This window comes from Parasteatoda tepidariorum, chromosome 6 (genome assembly GCF_043381705.1).
Source record: "Parasteatoda tepidariorum isolate YZ-2023 chromosome 6, CAS_Ptep_4.0, whole genome shotgun sequence".
Taxonomy (NCBI): domain Eukaryota; kingdom Metazoa; phylum Arthropoda; class Arachnida; order Araneae; family Theridiidae; genus Parasteatoda; species Parasteatoda tepidariorum.
The window spans coordinates 56,003,350-56,013,619 of NC_092209.1; the positions used below are offsets into that span (position 1 = coordinate 56,003,350).

Sequence of the window (10,270 nt, forward strand, 5' to 3'; positions counted from 1 at the left end):
ATAGTGAATCTGACGAATCATTATTGTGAAATGCAGATTTTAAAAAAAAATCAAAACTAGCTTCATTGCAAGACGGTATTCGGAGGGGTTTTCTGCATGGAGCTAGGGTTTTCTGTTATCGTCATTTTGCTTCGAGAACTCAAACGCTTTTTTTATTTGCTTTACTTTTTTAAAAATATCTATGCACAAGGGTTCTCTTCATTCAACTGGGAAAGGATTATAAAGATATATGTTAAGGGCAGTGATTATAAACACCTTATATAGTGCTCAACATTGAGATGTATAAAGTGAAAATATGACTCAATTATCAGAAAATCTGTCAGTATGATTTCAATTTTCTTCGGTGCTTTTTACATAATGAGATCCGGAATTTTTTACTGTGCAGCTTCCCTCTTCAGTAATGCAGCATCAGTTTAACATAAATATTAATTTTGAAGGTATCACAGATCGTGTGATCATTTTATGATAATCCTTAATGACTGCTCGTAGTATATATTTTTAGGATCTTTACAAAAATGCATATTAGAGGATACAAGTTAATACAATATTACAATAGAGATCACAAAATGACGGGAAAAATCAAATGAATTCAATTAGGTAATTACAAGGGAGGTAGTGAGTGCATAACGATCCAGATTGTCTATTGAATTGAAACATTGCATTTTATTTATGGTAGCAAACTGCTCTTTAATTTTATTTCGAGTAAGCCAAGGCCGTTAAATATAATTTCTTATGGTGCGACTCATTCTATATTCTTTCGCAATGATTTCACTTCTTTCCCTATTTATTTCTTACTTAACGCAAAGTCATGGAGAGCACAAACATAATTAGGCATCAAAGTTTCCAGTTACACAAAATAAAAATAATCTTGTTTATATTAAAATACATAACAAATCTAAGTTAAGTAAGGTAGGTGGGTGCTTTATTTATGTCGCACTAGAGCTGCACAATGGGCTATTGGCAACGGTCTGGGAAACATGCCTGAGGATGATATGAAGACATGCCATCGCAATTTTGATCCTCTGCAGAGGGAATAGCTCCCCTGCTTTGATAGCCCGACGACCTGCATGCGAAGTCGAGCACGTTACCGTAGAACAGTTTAACGAGGACCAATACCACGCGCACCCTTAGTCTCTAGGCAGGCTGATCAAAGTGGTCACCCACCCGCTTACTGACGGCAGTAAGTGATACTTGTCTTCGGTGTTCAATTGGGAACCGTGTCTCTACGATCCGTGTCCACTGCGGAGCCTAGGTTGAGTAAAAGAAGCAGACAAGAAAGAATTATAGTTTAACAAATTCGATGTTTGATACGGCGTTGCGTTTAATTAACTACACGTTAGTGAACATACTAACTTCATGTTAATTTCACGTTAATTATTATGTGTAGAAACTTAGTTTCAATTTTAAACGTCATCTTATTTATAGACGATCAGCTGGTGCTGAGATCATAGGTATGTGTCTGAGTAACAGTGACTTTTCTTCTCGAATTACAAATACCTAAATGAAGAAGATGAGACTGAAAAAATCAAACCTTGTTTTATTACCGGAGGGGAGAAAACAGAAATTGAAAGACGATTATTTGTAAAGGTGATTGAAATATAATAGACGATTTGAGTTTCACATGACAATCAAATAATAGTTTCGATGTACTCAGTTCTGCCTTCCTACATTTGGGATTTGTTAAATTTTGATTGTGTTTTTGTTTTATAATGCACTTTATTTGAACAAATATTCTTGCTCTTAATTGCAATTGCTGTTCTAACTTTAAATTTATCTATGTTTAATGGCAACTAATTTTACTGCAGAAGTTACAGAAGTCATTACTTCCTATCGTTATTAATAAAATAATTTTTAATTTAATTTTGATCAAATTTCCAATTTTTTGAAATCTTATTTTACTTTTTTATGATTGTTTTTCTTATTTACAAAACTATATGCACTTGAGATGAATTCCCGTGATGTACGTATTAGACCGTTATTGCTCAAGTAATTTTCCAGGGCTCGAAAAACCGCCCGTCCGCCCGGCCTCGGTGGTCAAAAATTCCCCGCGGACAACAAATTTCTCGCATCCAGCGTCCGCATTGACAGCTATTTTCCCGTTAATGTTCGTGATACATTTTCAATTTTTGTTATCTTACAAGAGTCTAGCGCCTCCTTTCTTAAATGACCCTCTAATCTCGAAATACAGCAACATACTGCGCATGGTGGAATTGATGTTTTCTCTGTCTGGGAGTACTGCAGTGGTTGAAAGAGGCTTTTCAACAATGAACTTACAAAAAAACACAATACTTACTAGTCTTAAACAAAAAGCGTTAAGCGCAATTATGAACATCTACCTAAATGGAAAACCTCTTTCAGACTTCTGTGCAGAAACCTCTGTAAATCATTGGCTTGATTGTGGAACTGGCAAACGTCATATTTGATTCATTTAAAAAACGCAGTACCATCGGATAAATTGACATGATAATTGACAGATAACTTAACTTTTGTTATTTAAATTATTTCATCAAAGAAATTAATTATTTCATATTAGAGATACTAGGTTTTACTATTAGTAACCTAGTATTTCTTTTATTACTGTATAATGTAATCCTAGTAACTACTAATTCATTGTGCAATTTATATAAATGTTTGTAATAAATAAGAGAAAATTATGTTTTTATTTATTTAGAAGCGACGGGTTAGTTTCAAAGGAGGACGGGTACATTATTGGACAAGCCGTCCCCGGGGACGGGTAAAATTTCTGAGTTTTTTCGAGCCCTGTAATTTTCTAAATTTTTGAGCTTTCGTATTGTTTAAAATACAGCTTTATCGTCATGTTAACGGGATTTAAAATCACATGAACAAAAAAATGGAGTACTTTTTGACATTTACATAAAAACATTTATATAAAAATCTTAATTTTTTCAAGCATTAAAAAAATTAAAGTATGCATGATAAGATTTCCCCCCTAAATTTACATTTCCAAATGAGCAAAAATAATGAAGTAAAATTTACTTTACCTCAAGTTTTGTTATTTCCATTATACTCAACCTCTACAACAAATCAAAAGATACATTTTGCATTTTCTTAGTTATGTGCTTTTGATTTGTGCATCATGCTATAATCGTGCAATACTATTGTTTTTGATGAATAAAAGCAAACTTTTTTTCTCCATCTGAAATGGAAATATCCAAAGTAAGCCTTGTAGAATTCGAAAATCAATTTCCTGGAATTTGATGAACAATTTTGCATATGTGTACGGTTTAAATACCAAATTTGGCCATGGAATGAAAAATATTCCCAACATTTTATTTTTTTAATAAAAAAAAATTACAAAAATTATCCCAAGTATAGCACTTAATATTTGATAACATCAGAAATCCTGTAAAATCTAACGTTATCTTGTACAACTTTCTAATATTAGAAAGATGCAAAAGGTCGCTGTTTTCCGTGCATTGCATAACATTAGATTCTATGCAAACTAATATTATCTGGCTTTCACCATAACATTATTTCGCATTGGTTTTGATGCTATATAATATTAAATTTGGAATTTTCTGATATTATCTTGCGTTGCATTTTATTTCTGAATTAAGCAAGGTAAAGATTTGGATGATAGTAGAATAATTGGACAGTAAAATTTTACTTAATTTCTGGTGTACTTGTACTATATTGTATCCATTTTACTAAATCTGTATTGTAAATATTTCTTTCTTAGACAGTTTTAAAAATAAAATTTAAGAATAAAAATATAATTTTCTACTACTTTCATTAATACATATTTAGTTTAAGTTCAATTAATAAATACTCTATAAATTTAAGTTGCTACGAACTTAGTGCCATAAATTTGAAAGAATGAATTAAGTATAACAAATGTCTGATCTATTTAGTAACGTAACGTTAGTTATTATTAAATATTATAATAATGACATTTTCCTAACTTTGCTAATTTTACTATAGATGAAAATATATTGCACTTATAAATAAGTATAGCAAAGACACTTATTTTAAATCAGTAGATATCATGTCTCCAGCTTTATTTATTGATGGAACCTCATTTTTGTTTATGTATCAGAGCGATTTAAAATTCTTCGTTCCTTGTATTTAGTAAAAAAAAAAAAAAATGCAGGGATAGATCCTCGCTTATGTTTGTAAAATTCTGATATTTATATATAAAGGGATTTTCTTCAAAATGGTCCAAACATAAAAGTGTATACTTCGTTGAAGCAAAATTGTCCCGTTTTATTTTGATTAAACATGCTTTTAATTATTCTTTGTGGTTAAATGGAAAAGTAAAAAAAAATTATCGATGCAGTTGGGTTTGGTACGATAATAGTGGCACCCAAATGCAGCACATTATGCCATTATATCAAGAAGGCATTTAATAAAATAAATCCAAGGAACATGTTGCTATCAGAGACGCTAGCAGTGCAATGCTCTCCGCGCTTGTAAATGGAAATACTCACGTGACCTGTGACGTAATGTGAAGACATCCTATTATAATGATGAAGCTTATGATGATAAATACTTCTACTTTCACATTGACGCTTGGGTAAAGTGAAAATTAAATTGGTTTATATTACCGATCTGTTATCAAAATATTTAGTTAAATCCAAATCAGGCAAGAAATGCACACTTTTCCGAACGAAAATTATACTAAATTAGCAAGGTGTTCGTATAGTTCAGAAGCAGCATAAATTTCTTTTTATATTCTACTGATTGAAATTGTTTAATTTCAGCTGTTTGTGTAGGTTCCCGTTTTTTCTTTGCTGTAATGCGGGGAGAATGTAGTGTTTAAACATGTAATCGGGGAGAGAATATGATTGTCAAACTATTATTACATGATCTTTATTATTCTTATATTTATATTATTTGCTGAAGATGGGGGAGGGGAGAGAAATAATTTATCCGTCTCTTTTTGATTATGACCATAAACGTTTCTTTAGAAAAAGTATAATTTTGGAGACCCGGAGTTTCTATCCATCTTAATTCAATTAAAGATTTCTTATAAATTGAAGTTGTTTATTTATTTAATTTTTTCCCGTTCGTCATTTTCGGCGGGACTTTTAATATCGATACGTTTTAACTGAAATACATGAAATTGCTCATAATAAATAGTTTTTTTTTTTAAAAAATATAAATTAATTGAATTAAGTTTTCTGCTTCTAACAAAGAAAAATATTCCTCATTTATTTTGAGGGGTTGGTTTTTCCATGCTTCAACTTGAAGATTCAATTGATTTTTCCATGCTTTAAATATGTGATCTAAACTAATATTTCCCTTTTTCATCTTCTTTTTTTAGTTATAAACAACTATAAAATTTAGTTTAATTATAAACTTAGTTATAGAATTTAAAAGAAAAAATCACAAACCCTGCTTTCTCTGAATAAACGAGAATTAAATTTTTTTTTTATTGACAAATTTAGATTATTCACACTTAAAATATGTGTGGTAGTCTGGAAACTATGGTCCATTTAATTAATGTTGAAGAGAGGTTAAAAGTTTGAGTCTATTTAAATTCTTTTTTAGTAAATTTTGCCTTCTCAAAGAAGTTGTATTTTTATTTTTTAAAAAAAAACTATTTGACTGATTCCCTACGGATTTTGTATTTTTCTATTTAAAATTACGGTAATTAAATTGATATAATAATTTTTATTCTTTTCTAATCTGCATTCTTTAATCATCATTAAATTGACTAATAAAAATTACTAAAAAATAATATCTTTTTGTGTAGATATATACAAATTTTATAATTGTGTGCAAATTTTTCTTAATTCGTATCATTAGATCTGGAGTTATGGCAAAATATGCAGAAAGTAAAATTTATCTTTAGGAGCTTGAACCTTCAACCACTCTTCTGTCCTAACTATTGATTCCATATTTTAATTGCATTATATTTTGAGGGACAAAAATTCAAAAAATATATGTTTATTCCTATAATATTTCTTCACCAATGACACTAAGTCTTTGTAATGACACTAAACTAAACACTATGTACAAAGTAAACGTAGCACAAGTAAATGACACTAAACACTAAGTCTTTGATATTTTAAACTTAGACTTTATTTATAAGATAATATTTAAATTTATAATGTTTGTGAAAAGCTTGCTCGTTTTTTTTAATTGCAGTAAAGTGAAATATATATGCTTATTTATATAAAAATTATGGCTTTCTACAAGATGGCTAAGAGTTGTACCTTTTAAATTAGTCCTTTTTTCTGATTTTATTTTTTAGGTTCATGGATGCCTATGTCTAGTTTTAATCAAACCTTTGCATTCATTTTGTCTAACATACTGATATCTTTCTTAGAGGGTGTATCCCATATTTCGAGTGTAACCCAGAATTCTAGGGTTTTCGTATCATTCTTCCTGGTCTAAAAATTAGAAGCAGGGCCTTTGATTCCCCCCCCATATATTGTAAAATTTTGCGCATCTTAAGGCCACTAGTTGAAGGACTTTCGCGAATCAAAATCTTATGATCCGACAAAATGTTGAAATATTTGCTAAATCCCATTAACGAGACGTTTGCATACTCGTGATTTTTTCGCCAATTTAATTATTTCTGTATGGTGGTATTTCGGTATTTTGAATATTTAAAACTGTATAAGAATCTGCTAATATCGCGATTGTTATTCACAAAATTTTAGTATTAGACATCAGTTTTTGTATTTACGCAATTTAAAAGTTACACTTTACGATTTGTATTCACTTGATTTAAAAATCGTACATTGTGATTCCTGTGCATGCGCATTAAAAATCCAATATCTTGATCTGTATTTGCACATTTTTAATACCGAATATCGTAATTTGTATTAATGTGTTTTTAAAACCCAATATCGCAATTCGTACTCGCACATTTTTAAAATCCATTATGCGATGCATTTTTATATGGTTATTAATATCAAAAATTGATTTTTGTATTTATACGCGATTTAGAAGCTACCCATTGCGATTCGTATTGACGCAATTTAAAATTCAATATCGCAATTTGTTATTTCACGTTTTAAAAATTCAATATAGTGATTTATATTTTAAAATCCAGATGCGATTTTAATATCTCAGATTCTTTTAAGAAGTAAGTTTTTTCTTTAATTAATAATTATAAAGGTGTAATATTCTTCATTAGTGGATAATTTGATTATAATTGCAAGTTAAAAAGATTATGTTAAATATAAAATATGTTTAGTATATTGATATATAAAATTTTCAGGATATTTTACTTTGTGTCACAATCACCCTTGCTTTCTGTTTTATATGACATATGATTGATATATGACATATGATATGAACATACAATTTTTAAAATGTGGGAATATGAATCAAGATGTGTGAATTTTAAATCTCGTGAATACGAATTGCAATGCTGGATTTTTGAATTGCGAGAAAATCTTTTTCCGAAGGTGTTGATTTTGTTAGAATAATTATGATTTTTGTGAATGTACCGATTCACTGCTAGATTTTTGTGAAAACACTAATAAACGGTAGTAAAATTGACCTGTATTAGATCCTGGATTGTAATGTCATTTTTGGTTATCCATTAATGGTAAATGTCTGACTAATATGAAAAATAATTTGCTTTGCATAAAGCATTATAAATATTTATTAATGTAAAATTTATAATTCTTAGTAATATGCCTATTATATCTAGTTCATAATTTATTTTCTAGGCATGATGTTATATTTTTGCCATGGCTAAGCTTTCTCAAATATGCAGTTAAGGTGTTTATGATTGAAGAATTTTTCGTTACAATATTTTCCATGTGTGTGGTAAGTTGAGAATTATCTATTACTTTATAACTTATGTCTCTCCTTTTAATCGTTATTGCTCCTTTTAATAGTTTTTGTATATTTCGTATCTCAGAATTTTTTTAATGAATATTATTTCAGATATTTAATTCTTGAAAAATTATGTTTTCTATTTGCTTTTCTTTGACTATAAAAAGTATTTTTTTTTAACATTAGTAGCATATACGTCTAAAGAATACTATTAGAAGCCCAAAGGAGAAGAATAGTTAATACCCATTTTTCACAAAATAATGACTAGATCACCATCTTTTGCATTTTGTGGTTTACTCTCCCTATTGATCTTCATATATGTTTTATTTTCTTTACACTGTTTTGTGTTCTTAATGAGAGTTTAAAAACCCGAGCATAAAATTTTTAAATATAATTTGAGAAGTCTTTCTGCAATCTTCCTGTCCTTGAAATCATAAAGCCTTAACCTTCTTGCTAATAATTCCAAATTGTATGGAATGAAAGAGATTTGATAAAAGTAAAATGTACACACAGCGGTAATGAAAGAGCAGTTTGTACAGCAAATACAATGTATTTTTGACTGTAATCAAAAAGGTTACACAATTTTTCAATGATTAATATTTAGATTTTTATACTCTTTATAGCTAATTGCTAAAAATATCAAACCTAGCACCTTTCAGTTTATAAATTTTTTTCTTAAATTCAAATTTAAATAATGGTAACGGAAGGCATTTTTATGACATGCTTATCACATTATAATTTTTTTAAAATAAAAATTCAGTTAAAAGGAAAAATTTTTGAAAAATAAGATTATATAAAGATGTTGTAATTATTAGAATAATATGACCTGTACTTTTTAAAAATAATTATATTTACCATAGAAATGAAGTACTTGTTAATGGTAACGCAGAGAACGAAAAGTTCAAAATGATAAATATCAATTTACAATAATTTATTCATCTGGAAAGGCATTCTGAAATTTAAACCTACAATTTACAATCATTCATTCAGCTACTGAGGCATTATACAATTTAAATCTACTGTGAAGTGTCGTAACAGAGCCATCTGTTGCAATTTCAGGCTCCTCTAATTTTTTCTGCCTAATTGGATCACAGTCAATCTAGTATTTATCTTCTTTCTCTGTGTACATAAATATTCTTCCTTCATTATCATGTTGTCTCAAACAGAATATTTCTATAAACTCATCTTCTATATGTAGTATCTGTCCTACATAGTTATTTTTTATTTGTTTCCTTTTCATTCTAACAGAAATCGCCCAACGCTTATTACATCAATCTCTTCTCCTCAAAAAAAGGGAAAAATAAAAATACTCACTATATTCAATAACATAATTTCTTACAGGTTTCAAATAGTGACTGTTGTGTATGTCAGAAATAGAATGGATATTATTCCATCTTTCTGTAAGATCTTTGAATTTATTTATCTCTTCTTTTGAAATTAGAAATAAATGTTACTTTAATATTTTGGGTATTTTCTGCAGCAACTTTTGCAAATTTAGTTGCTGCAGTTTTGATCCACCTTCCGGTCAAGATGATTTCCTACACTGCACGTTTTATAATTCCATCCAATGCCATCAACATCCCCTTTCCCATGACTTGTGGCAAAAAAGCTCCAAGTTGTCTTTATACCATATTGTTCTAACATGAATGCTAAATCAGTAAACACATATTTTTCGTAAATTGGCTTTCAGCCCTGTCTCTAAAGAATGATATGTTTTCTAATTGAGGAAATGCACTCAACAAGTTACAAATTAAAACATCATGGAAGGCAAAAATAGTTAAGTTTCCAAGATCCATTTCATCACTTAAAAATGTATATCCAATCCTTTTGATGCCAATGAGTAGCTTGAACCCCATTTGCATTTTAATTGCAAAATGTTCTACTTTTTCATTTCCTTTTCCTTTAAGAAGATGAAGGGATTCTTTATTTGAGCCTTTATATCCTTTTTTTTTTTTTACAGATTTTTGATTTTCTGTGACTCGTTGCTCCCATTTTAAGCACAAATTTTTTCCCCCTCATGAATATCTAGATATTACGTATCAAAATGATCTTCATGAACTTGCATTTTCTGAACATAAAGTTTTCATCATCGGATACTTTAGCCGAATTTTTTTTTTGAAAAATTGTGTAAATACAGTGAGACCTGTTTTTGTGCGGTCCTTTTTTATGCGATTCTGTTTTTGTGCGATTGGTTTTATGCGATTTTATTTTTGTGAGATTTTTTTTGTGCGAATTATTTTTATGCGGTATATGAACCTTAACGGCGTTAGCACCAGTTTAATGTTTCCTATCAATGTGCATATGCATGTTGTGGACGAAATCTGATTACGTGGTCTCCTTGACAACGATGTATCTGGACTGCTCTGTTTATTTACTTTCATTAGTTCATTTATTATCGTCAACTCCATTTTCTCTTCTGTTTAAAATTTATTCTGCGCTAAACAAGTTGAAGTAAATCAGTAAAAAATCGTTTGCTGTGTTAAAATACTTAGTATTTTAAAATTAAACCGTT

General features: G+C 29.3%; 1 protein-coding gene across 1 annotated transcript in view; it reads left to right on the forward strand.

Moving 5' to 3' along the window:
• Window positions 1-4,514: 4,514 nt before the first annotated feature.
• The window catches only part of LOC107449195 (zinc finger protein 493), a 19,028-nt gene continuing 13,272 nt past the window's right edge, over window positions 4,515-10,270 (forward strand). Inside the window, exons 1-2 of the mRNA XM_016064664.3 lie at window positions 4,515-4,729; window positions 7,650-7,749. The gene's annotated coding sequence lies outside the window, so the exon portion shown is untranslated. The remainder of the gene's footprint in view (window positions 4,730-7,649; window positions 7,750-10,270) is intronic.